Source organism: Danio rerio, chromosome 1 (assembly GCF_052040795.2).
Source record: "Danio rerio strain M-AB ecotype USA chromosome 1, GRCz13ab, whole genome shotgun sequence".
Taxonomy (NCBI): domain Eukaryota; kingdom Metazoa; phylum Chordata; class Actinopteri; order Cypriniformes; family Danionidae; genus Danio; species Danio rerio.
The window spans coordinates 41,343,970-41,356,778 of record NC_141021.1 but is presented as its reverse complement, the minus strand read 5'-3'; the positions used below and the strand labels follow the sequence as shown (position 1 = coordinate 41,356,778).

The following is a 12,809-nucleotide window of genomic DNA, read 5'->3' as shown; positions in this document are numbered from 1 at the left end:
AATAAAACATTATATTATTATTAATACCGATAAAAAACCAAAAAGGCTAAAATAATCGTTGGAAAATACAAAACCTGATACAAACAGGGGTGCAACAAAATGTTTATATAAAAATGGTAATATTGCATACAGTGCAGTATATGGATATACAATATGAACAGTCAAATACAACGTTTAAACATCCTTGGATTAAAAAAAAAGTGGAAATTTGTTCCAAAACTTTTTTGGGCTTATTTGCTCTGTTGAAAACAAATGATGGCATTTGGCAGTATTTTGGAAACTGTTGACATCCATAGCATGAAAAAACACACTATGGTTGACAATGGCTGCAAGTGTCCAAATATTTTGACAATTTCTTATTTTTTGTTCTATTGAGTGAAATAACCTTTTATTAAGGGTAAGACATTTGTTCTAATTTAGCAAATCTAACTTTTAGTAATTACCACACAGAATATGTATCCTGAAGTTTTTTTTTTTTTGTTTTTCCTCTAAACAAGTATAAGATTAATTGTTCTGCTGAAAAATGTTGCACACATCGCTGACCTTTTTTTCCTACCATAGAAGTCAGTGATTATGATAACCTGGTTGATTACAATCTCGCTGTAGTTGTTACTAGTTTCTGATGTGGTTGCCTTGCTTTAAAATCTTCTTTTTTGTTGCACTGATCCAAAAGTAATGTGTAATTCAATAAGCACTGTATCTTTTGATTTACTGCACCAGTATAGTTGTGTGTTCTATCAAGACAGCTTTTCTAAAATTAGATGTAAGAAAAAAAATATTAAACATATTAACTATGATTTTTGCCTCAAGTAAACTTTTAAATTCGATGCTTATGGATAGTTAGTAAGATGTTGTTAAGTTTGGTCATTCTGAAAAAAGCCAGCCAACATTCTGCTTTTAAACAAGTAGGTAATATTGAGAATTATGTACAAATATAAATATATTCAAATTCATGTAAGAAATCAGGCACTCGCAAGACTCACTTGAATCCCCTGCCAAAACACTTCATTCAAAAACAAAACAAGTCCATAAAACCCTGCACAGATTCCATTTCACCTGATTGCAAATTGTCCCTTGACTTGTCTTGCTTTAAAACAGAATTGGCAGGTAACCTTGCACCGGCACTTCAAAACAGCTGTAATTAAAACAGCCGATGCAGTAAACCCACTGAGAGGCAACGCCTGATGTCTTCTAAATAAAAAGTGCAAAGAAAAAGAGACAAGCAACATGCCTCACAGTGATACAGCACTTTGTAAATAGTGATTATCAAAGCTGACTTTTTACATTGCTTGTATGGGATCATTTAGGTATTGCTTTGCCATTCATTTTTATTTTGTTTTATTGTTTTATACAAGTAAATCACTTTAAATTAAATAATTATTCTTCTCTGAATGTTTATGAACTCAATTATAAATTTGTTAATAGAGTTTATCTTACTTCACCGTTTCTGGTATTGTGACAAAATCATATCTTTTTGGAAGAAATTACATCATTTTCTAGAAGAACTCTTTCAAGTATTTTTTTTTTTCCTGGAATTTTATTATGGTGGAGTAGAGAATGTGTTGGACTGTGTTTCTGATTAAAAATTTGTTTTAATCTTGGTTCATCTAGCAAAGAAGTTTATACTTTAATTGTGGTCATCTTCTTAGGTATCCTCCTTTAAAATGTGATGGTCTCAAGTACAAAGATGCCCAAACTAAGGCCTGCGGGTCAAAGTTGGCCCATGCAACCATGATTAAAGAGAATTAAAAGGAGGAGGATGGTTTAGAGACTGTACATTTTGATTTATTGTAACATTTTTTGTTTGCTTGTTATATTGAGTTACAAATTAAAAAAAATAAAATAAAAAAAACAAACTGAAATATGTAATGTTTTAAAGATGTTGTAAATAAATTAGAGTTTTTTTCAATGTACATGCTGTCACCCGACGAATAGAGAACAATGCAGAAATATCAGTGAGCAAATGAAGGCAACTGCAGATTCTGCTTGACCGGTGTGTTTAGCATTGATCTCCACTTGTTGTAATTTTATTTGATATTTTTGTAATAAATTATCATTTAAAATGATACGGTATTACTTAATATGATTTAAAGTAATGCTTTTAATTTATTTAAAAATTTTCAGCTCACGTCTTTTAATAATATGTGGTTTTTGGCCCTTCATACAAAAGAGTTTGGGCACCTTTCATCAAGCATGTATGTTATTTTCACTCAAGAAACCTACCTAAAATTCAGATAATTTTTGGTAGCTATGTACACCTCTTTAGCATTACAATAATAATTTCTCCTGACTTTCTATTCTATGGTGCATATTTAGCTCCTGGCCTAACTACTGTATTATAATGTATAGTTGTTTTTATATTTCCAATTATTTCCTACTATATAGCACACTGTGTGTGCTGATGTATTAAGATAACCAACAATTAATAAAAAAAATTATATATATATATATATATATATATATATATATATATATATATATATATATATATAATTCTTATTATTATTATTACTATCATCATCATCATCATCATCATCCTCATAATTAGTATTATTATATATTTTTTATTTTTATTCCAGGTCATGTTATTCCAGCACAGTTTTGCTTTGCTCCTCACCATGTCAAGGAAACAGTTTGATTCGGGCAATTTGATTTATTAATGTCTTGTTATCGATATCACCGTAGGCGGTATCTGTTTCTGAGCATGTCCGTCTCGACGTCGCCTCGAAGAATATGCATGTCAGATTTTTTTTTTTTGTAGGCTGGCTGGCAAACTCGAGTGTGTGCCCGTGTTTATCTAACGGAGCTCGTCTTGTCTGCCTGACCAGCGCATGTGTACAGTAGGTGCAAGAAAGAGAGGGTGAAATAGAGAAGGCAGGCTGCATCGCCTCTGGCCTTCCCTTAGGGTCATATGTTATGCTGTTTGACCACATCATGGCTGCTCTCTCTGGGTGGATGTCAGAGGGATGGAGGTGGGGGGTAGAGGCTGGAGGGTTGACGGCGTTCGCTGGTGCTGCTCGGCCGAGCCCCGGCTAAGACTGAGTTTTCCATAGTGCATTCTGCGCTGAGAGTCATGCACCGTGTGAATAATTTACAGCCAGCATATCGGCTCCTTCAGCAGATCAATTCTTGTGGCGATAAAATAAAGTGAGGGTGGAAAAAAAAGAAAAAATATAAAATAACAAAGGTAAAGCTCTTGTAACATCAGCTAGTGACATTTCACAATTTTATCGAATAAATAAATCTTAATGACTGCAAATTTGAACAAAAGCAAAAATGAAAGGGGTTTTACCGAACCTCTGAAAATTAAGCACTTTTAGTCAATTGTTGATGGCAGAGAATATAAAAATGTAGAAAACTGGGCAGAATTGCTGTAGTTCATTCAAATGATTAAAATATTCATTGATTATTTCAATTAATAATATTCAAAAAATGATTAAAATAGTAAAATATAAGAGTCCTTTAATATTTGACAAAAATCCTTATTTGCATTATTTATTGTCATTTGTTACCACATTAACTTTATGTTTGTTTCTATGTTTGATTAAAGCTTTTTCAGTTTTACTATTGTTTTGCATTACAGCAGTTAATATATTTCTATTAATGTATTAATATATTTTCTTTTTCATTCAATTTTAATAGCACAATCCTACATTGAATTATTGCATTAATATTTTTAATTTCTTTATTTTTATTAATCATTTTAACTACACTAATATATTAAATAAATAAAATATTTCATTAACACATCTGCTAAAAAAACAAATGCAATTTAAAAATTTGCAGAATTCATTTACTGTAACATTAATTAAACAATTACCTTATAAACTTTTAATTGCAATTAACTGCGATCATTAAAAAATAAGGAACAAAAAATAATAGTATTAATACAACAATTAAATCAATGCAGTGCTAAATAAAGCATAACAAGAATTTTAAATGACCAAATAATATTATAAAAGCAACATTTTAATCAATATAGAACCATAAAATTATTTAATAAAGCATAACAACAAATCCAGAATTATAGTAATAAATAACTAAAGACAATTAAGGTAATATAGAAAACTAATAAAACCAATAATAAAAATATATAATAAACTCATCACTGTCAAATTACAATATTAAACTTATCACAGATGCTCACTCCATTGGATTTCTATAGTAAAGGGCTCCACCAGTTTACTAAGGTAAAACACTGCCATACAATTACACACTTAGCAGAATTTCCCCGAAAATACCCACAGCCTCCTGACAAGTGCAAGGACCCATCACAACATATTTGACCGGACACTTCCAGCTCTTGCCTAGGGATTAATGATTAAAATTACATGTCCCAGTGCTGAATTATGCTGGTCACTTAGAGCCAGTTGAGGGAAGACTTTGTTGATTTCCTATTAGTGACACGCTGGCTCTGAACTGCCTCTGATATGTCAGTCTTGCCAGTTCCACTCCTCGTGGCTGTCACACCTGTGCCAGAGTCACCCAAACGCCAGTCATCCATCGGCACACACTTACCTGCTTCTTAGCAGTCAAGCGCTGTCAAGACATGCTCTGACTCTCTCTCTCTCTCTTCCATATACTCACATACTGTGTGCACCTGAACTGCTGGCTGGAGAAATAGAGAGAGAGAAGTGTTAGAGAGATGCAAGTGCGTGGGGGGTTTTATGAACTCCAAAGTCCCTCTCAGCAGTGGATGTCAGGCCTTCGCAGCCCAGAGGAGTCGAAAGACCTCCAGCAGCTGTCAGAGTCATCCTATGTGTGTGTGTGTGTGTGTGTGTGTGTGTGTGTGTGTGTGTGTGTGTGTGTGTGTGTGTGTGTGTGTGTGTGTGTGTCATCTTTCCGCTGCTTTCACTCTTCTCCCCTTTTCTCCCCCAAAACTGGGCCTGTCACTCTTGCCCCCCAAATCATTAGGCTTGCCTGTGATGCCACCCACTGACAGCTACTCCTCTTTCCTGTGCTCAGTCTATCAAGCTGGAGGTTGAGGCTAAGAGTCTCTGCCTGGGCCACTGCACCTTTACTACTCCCCTACGGAGTCAAGTGTCTGTCTGTCACGGGAAAAAATGACTGTTTTATTATTCAAATGGAGTAATTATAAGGCAGTCTCTCTATCGGGAACTTTGGCGGAAAAATATTCTTAGGTTGTGTTAGAGCTTTATTAATATCATGCTTTATTCATAAATAAAAAAATATTCTATCAAATAACAATAACAGTATATATATATATATATATATATATATATATATATATATATATATATATATATATATATATATTGTTAGAAAACTAAATTAAACATGTAAATATTCATTGTTCAGACTAATTGTCATGTTTCAAATAAATAAGTAAAATTAATAAAGAATTTTAAATAAAAATGTAATTAAAATAATAGTTAAAAAAAAATAAAACTTTTTAATAAAAAACTTATAGATTCAGTAAAATCAACCTTTCAAGTATGCTCCAAAATTTAGATAGTTGTACAAATAGCATTAGGAATTAACTTTATGCATTTATTGCATGCCAAGAAAGTCTTTAAAATTGTTCAAATTAATCTAGCCAACTTCAGGCATATACAACCTTACTTAACTAAAAAAGTAGTAAACTTTATCTACTCCATAATGTCTAACTAATTGGTCACACACCAATAAAATCAGTTGAATCACTTTATGAACACACACTTAAAGTATCAGAAGGATCAAAAGTCTATTAGGTATCATCACTTTAATATAATAAACAAAAAAATTATTTATTGAACTTTGATAATATGAAATATTTGGCTGATGCTTGTATGATTTTATAAAATTTTAAATGGACAAGCTCCACCTTCATTATGTGAGTTTGTGACACAGAAGAATAATAATGGCAGAGCAAAACAATCTATTACTAGAGGAGACTGTGCTGTGCAGTTTGGACGTACAACTTTAGCATGGTCAGTCTTCTTAGTTAGAGCCAGTTCTGGAATACACCTCCTGTTGATTTAAGGGGTATTACAAATTATTCAACATTTAAATACAAGTTAAAGGAATGGCTAAAAGCAAATCAAGTTTGTAATCATGTGTAATTCTTTTTTCTTCTTATGAAATTTTAATGATATGTTTTGTCTCTTGGGTGTATGTATTTTTTCTGTTACTGCATGTGCAATCATGTCACTTTTTTGATTTTAGGTTGCCTTTTTAAATCTGGCTGGGAGCAACAGCTGAAAATTCCCTTGTGACCAACTTTGGCTAATTTAAAGTTTTACTGTTGATTAATGAGCGTTGTCCCTGTTAAAATAGAATACAATTTCAAAAGTTTAAATAATTAATTTAAAAATTAAAATAAAAAACTTCAGAAGGTTACAGAGAAATGCAATTACATTATATTAACTTTATAAAATGTTTATGTTTATGGGAGGGGGTTGTAAGTCTTGAATAACTTCTGGTAAAACTAGGCTAGGATGTGTTGAATAATATTGTAGTGTAAATAGTTTATTGAATGATATTATTTGTAAATAAATTATAATTATGAGTTATTATATTTAGCTATTTATTATAATTATTATTATTATTGTTGTTGTTGTTGTTGTTATTATTATTATTATAAATAGTTTATTCAATGATATTATTTGTAAATGAATTATAATTATTAGTTATTATATTTAGCTATTTATTATTTTTATTGTTATAATAATAATAATAATAATTATTATTATTATTATTATTATTATTATTATACACAGTGGCGCAATGGGTAGCGCTCTCGCCTTACAGCAAGAAGGTCATTGGTTTGAGCCTCAGCTAAGTCAGTTGGCATTTCTGTGTGGAGTTTGCATGTTCTCCATGTGTTGGGTCCTCTGGGTGCTCCAGTTTCCCCCACAGTCCAAATAAATGAGCTATAGGTGAATTGGGTAGGTTAAATTGCCTGAAGTGTATGTGTGTGAATAAGAGTGATGAGTAGAAGCTGGAAGGGCATCTGCTGCATAAAACATATGCTGGATAGGTTTCTTCTGTTGAGGCAGGGAACTAAGGGACTAAGCCGAAGAAAAAAAATAGTTAATGAATGAATTTTCTTATTATCATTATAATTATTATAGAATTATAATTCTCAATCTTTATTTATTGTTTTTTTTGTGAGATGCCATTGTATCCAGTAAACTGTAGCTACTGTATGCAAAAACAGTATCAGCTATTAAACATTTGATTTGTTACAAGTTTATATTAGTAACCTCAGCACAATCTCAGAGCAAAGTGAGCAGCTGAAGTCTAATTTTGCAGTAAATGTACTTTAAAATGAAATTATAATCCTAATATAAGAGTTGCAGATTTTTAAAAACTGTCTGTCATCAGTGTTGAGTATTGTAAGGATAGCCTGGCCTGTTTGAAAATAATTAACAGCTGTAAATATTCTTAGAAATTTAGCAAAGTAATCTAAATTATATAATAGTAATTAGTTTATGGATATTTAAAATAGTTATATAGCTATATAAATATTTATAATAAACTTTATCAATTTAAATAACTTGAAATCTGTAACATTCTCATTTACATTAGGCTTTTTTCTTGCAATACCCTAATATGCTGTGTAATGTGAAAGAAACACTCCAAAAATAACTTGTCTCATATAAATTGAATTATACTTCTGAAAATGTGGAATTTGACAGATAGGGTAGGCTATAGTGAGCAGTGTGACAGGAGGAAGAAAAACAGATTTTGATTTGTGGCACTCTTTTTCTCTGTTCTCTCGAGTCTGTTGCTCTTTTCTTTGCCCTTTCTCTCCCGCTGCAGGGGTCCTAATCAGGACAAGCCTCTCTCTACTAACAGTCTGTCCGTCCCAGATTGACCACTCACTGAGAGTTCGCCTTCTCTGTTACCAACACGCATGCAAAATCAGAGCAAAAAGAACACACAAGAACATGTAATTCCTCTTTCTCTTCATGCAATGCTGGATCTATGAATTAATATAATACATATACTACTCAGTTTGTGATAAAAATATACTGCAATTGCGTGGTTTTGCTCCAGGTCTCATTTTACATCAAGCTGCTTCTCGCTACAAAATTAAATAAAAAATTAAATATCAAAATAATTTATTCAAATCACTGCAATATCTACAGAATAATTCTTAAGACTTTCTTGAAATCCTCGTAACAATTTGCAAAAATTCAAGTAAATTCTACTATATACTATTCTTATATCAAGTGCAATTAACATGTTGATGTAATGTTAAATTCTACTTCATGTTTAAGCTAACACTCAAAATAATTAAGTTAAAGTGATTCGATTATCTTTAAGTTTGATTCTATATTTATTTAATCAAGTAATGTCAAGTTCTTTTTTTAGTAGAAAGAACATTGCTTTTATCAAATTAAGTTAAAGTTATTAGTTACAAATTAGTACACTTGGTGTAACTTAATTATATTAAGACGCACATTAACACTCAAATGAAATGTGTTATTTGTTTAAGAAAATTGAACCCAAGAGCAAATTTCCTATAAAAATGCTTACTGATCAACAGAGCTATTGTTGGCACAGGTATGCCTCTCTGAGTGAAGACTGGCAATGATGCTGATAATAAAAATGCCAAGACCCAAAGCAGTGCTACTCTTCTGTGGTAACTTAAAAACTGAAATAAGATGAGCTTTTATTTATTATTCAAAATTTGCTAAATATTTTAATTGAATCCTATGCAAAGAATGCTGGGAACTATACATCAGTTACTAAACATTTATTATTAAAATGTACTTAAAATATTACTGAAATAAAAAATGTTGACTCAACTGTAAATTGTAAGGCAACTTGCTGCAGAGCTTGTTGTAATTAACTCAACCTTTATCCCAAGTACTGCGCTTGACTCGATTTAAGTAGAGTAACTGAAAAATGTCCTGAAGCTGGTTGCCCTAAAATTTTAAGCTGACTCTTTTTTACAGTGTAAGTTTATAACAATTAAAATGATTTAATTACAAATAAATTAATAATTGTCATTATCATCATTATTTTGCAAGGATGTTATTTTATTTATTTATTATTATTTGTTTATATGTATATAAAAGCAAAAACTTAATAAAAATATATATACAAAATAATAATAATAAAATAACTTTTTTCCACTCATTTTATTTATCACATCAATGTTAACATTAATATTATAATTTAAATAATTATGACAGCATATTTATTACATTTTACCATACCAAAATGTCTCTTCTTTTTTCAGGGTACATTTCTTTTGACTTTTGATGGTTTCATTATTTTCATTCACCACACCACACAGTTTTTTAGACTGTATAGTTTAATACATGGTTAATAAGGACACTTCAGGTAACCTGTCCATGCTGGCATTTGCCAAATCCAGCATTGCAAACAATGCACAATTAGGCCTTAATCATGCATTAAACATGTTGAGTGCAACTAAAAATGTGTTTGTAAATTAATGCTGATTTTACCTTATACATTTAAGTAATTTATTTATCCAATTTCATCAAGAAAAAAAGAAAAAAAGAACTGTAAAAAACATGATTCTTACACCTTTTCTAATGTCAAGTTTAAGATTTTTTTTAAATTTATACCAGCATGTTACATGTTGGACAAATTAGACATTTACTCTACATACATATACTTCATCAAGCCCAAGCCCAATGAATTACTCTCATATACTGTCTTTATTAAGATTTTATCCATTATTATTTAATTAATATTACATATTTACTAAGATAAATTATGATAAAAGCCACACAATTACATTTCAAGCAGACTCTGATACTTTTTAAACATTGCAAACACTATATTAAAACCAATATTTTTCAAATTAAGAAAAAAAGGTATAGTATATAATGATTATTATTAGAGCTGGGCAAAGAATAATCATAATTAATCAGATCCAAAATAAAAGTTTGTTTTGACATTAGATGTGTGTGTATATACATTTACTATGTATATGTGATACAAATACATAATTTACAAAACAGTTTTGTTACCAAGATATTGAAATTTACATATAATTTGCATCATATACATATATATTTTATATCTAAATAGAAATAAACATTTTCTCAAATGTATACATGCATGTGTGTATTTGTAAATACATAATAAATATACACCGTATTATACACACGTATTTAAGTCAAAACAAACTTGGATGTAATTTGGATGTGACTATTGCTTACGATTAATTTTTTGCCCAGCACTAGTTAGTGTATTACTGATGTTTTTGACTTGCATTATATTTTACCTTTAACATTTGTACCCGTCTATTTATTGGAGGGAAATTGTATACCCTGCAATGCCTATTTCAGTTACAGCCATTTGTTATTTTTTTAATGCACCACCAGTTGAGAGAAACAAGTCTAAACAAATGTGATTCTTAGGATCAACAGAACACACATAAAAATGAAAATACTTTGTGAGTGTGGTGTTAATCGATGCTTCATGAGTAAAAGATTTCAAAACAGATCAAATAAACAGGGAAAACATAATAATGGGACAGGGGATGTAGGGGAGTTCTCCCGCAGACCATGCCGAAGGCAAAGCGTTCAGTAACAGAGACTGATTGCAAATCAATATCCCTCACTTGTACTGCATATCGCACAGCTGAAGATTTGGAAGTTGTAATATTGTTTTATGGCCTGATCTGAGTCTTCACACTCCAATATTCTTCATTGCATTGTCTTTTTTTTTCTCATGTCTTTCTATCGATTGGTGCCCATCTCTGTCTCAACCGGATTAAAATTTTCAGCATAGCCATCCTGAATTATTCAAAGCATTCAAAACATCTTTTACACCCCAGCACCTCAGTTTAATCAATATTAATAGTTTTGAATCATCTTTCCCACATGGCTAATCTTGATCCATGCACAAAAGTGCGTTTTGAGCTGGACATGGGGGAGAACGGGTCAAACTCGGGAGTGTAAACAATAAATAGGAGGAAGAAATAGAGGAGGCTGATAAAACAAACGTATAAAATAAGACCCTGAGGGAACTACCGAGTTGTTTATATACGAAAAAGACCATAGAGGACAAGGAGTCGACATAAAACAGCCGGGCAGTGAGGAGTGAATCAACATCAAATCAATGTTTTCATAGCCAACCCAGGTCTTCCTTATCGTACGTTAGATATGCTAATCCAATCATGTTCAGAATGGCGAAGCAGCAAGCAGATGAAGGGACGAAAGCTTCGGCAGCAAGTCCTAAACTGCACAGCGTCCTGTTAAGCCGAGCTAACAACACACAAAAAAAGTGTGTTTTTGTTTGGAAACTGATGTAAAACATTTTACACTGTTACCAATAAAGCCTAAGCTTCAGTGATGGGCTCGAACGGACCCCCACTGAATCGAATTGATTTGTGGAGAAAACAACACTTAACTTATAAAGGGCAATAAATATTTATGAGATCTGAAGTTATCCTAACCTGATGGCCGGGCGATGGTCGGAAAACCCCATTCCGTCCATCATCTCCGTATTCATTATTAATCACTCTCGTCCAATTGTGTGTATATGCCATCTTTGTTTAACTGTGCTGTCATCATGTTGCATATGAGGTAAATAAACTGACACTGAAGTGTCATCTCCCCACGATGGAGGAGAAAAAAAGGCGTTTTCCATTGAGGAACTACATCGATATCGAGAAAGAACCCGAAAACCTTCCTCTATGGCTAATTATAACTCTCCACACCTGAATATGAAATCGCACTGAATACATTTTAGGGTTCACTGAGAAGCTGGAACAATATTTGCATTGCTTTATGCAGGTGCTTTCTTTGAACTGTCAAACTCATTTTTCCCCCGTTATTGACTTGTAGAATACGCGGAGCCATGTTGGTATTCTGGGGGACTCATCTGAATGCCCGCTCCACTATATTTCTATATCTGCTAATAAATATCCTCCCAGACTTTTTCACCCAAAAAAAAAAAAAAAAGCGCATGCAGATTTTGGCTGTCATGTATGTCACGGTCACATGCAATTAGAATGATGTGCCACCCAATGACATTAAATAAATAAATAAAAAATGCACTCTTAAAAGTGAATCCCGGTATCCCATTAAAATGCAACGCATTAGTACTGTCTAACAGTTCATTACAGCTCGGGGAGCAAATACACATATAAAATAGAATACAAACATTATCTGTTTTATTGCTCTGCACTGCTGACAGAAGGTTTCAGGGAGAGAGGAGGAAAAAAAAACATTTTACAATAATGGTTGCCTCGGGCATTCTGGGAATGCTGTGAAAATTTAAAGTTTAATTTATAATGGATAATGATCACAGTCCTAAAATGAAAAATTTGAAAGACTTTCAGCAGATGTAATGATTCCAGAGACAAATGACTATCCCTGCTATTGAATTTAACATTTTGATTATTGCCTCAATGAAATTTGGAGTGGGAAGGGGAAAAAAAACGAAAACTAAGCAAAACAAAACAATGATAATTGTTATAAATGAATGAATGACCGATTCATCCATTCTTGGTTATTGCAAATGAGCAGATATGCTATGAGCCTTGCCAGGAAATGGAATAATTTGCCATGCAACACCAGATGTGCAGAACACCATTCATTCCTTAATCCTGTCTCTTGCGTCTATGTGTAGGTGCATCAGAGTGTTTACATTGACAGTGTTGGTTAGAGTGTCATGTTTGAGGAAAATCTGTAGTCATAAATCATTTGCAAACAATCCCATCTTCATGGATTTTTAAACAAGAGCTACAATTATGTGGTATAATCACCTAATTTTTTAATAAAGGTTTTATTTTGTACGGTTTGATAACCAGGTACTGTTTAGAGCTCCCTCTAGTGATGTTTTACTTGCTTTCTCTTGAATCTCCACAAAAGCCC

General features: G+C 32.1%; 1 protein-coding gene across 6 annotated transcripts in view; it reads right to left on the bottom strand.

The window, feature by feature from the left end:
- Positions 1–12,809, bottom strand: part of tenm3 (teneurin transmembrane protein 3) — a 971,756-nt gene that overhangs the window by 761,700 nt on the left and 197,247 nt on the right. Inside the window, exon 3 of one of the 6 annotated variants that reach the window (XM_087235110.2) lies at positions 4,519–4,612. The exons of the other annotated variants lie outside the window; for them this stretch is intronic. The gene's annotated coding sequence lies outside the window, so the exon portion shown is untranslated. The remainder of the gene's footprint in view (positions 1–4,518; positions 4,613–12,809) is intronic. 6 annotated transcript variants of the gene reach the window in all.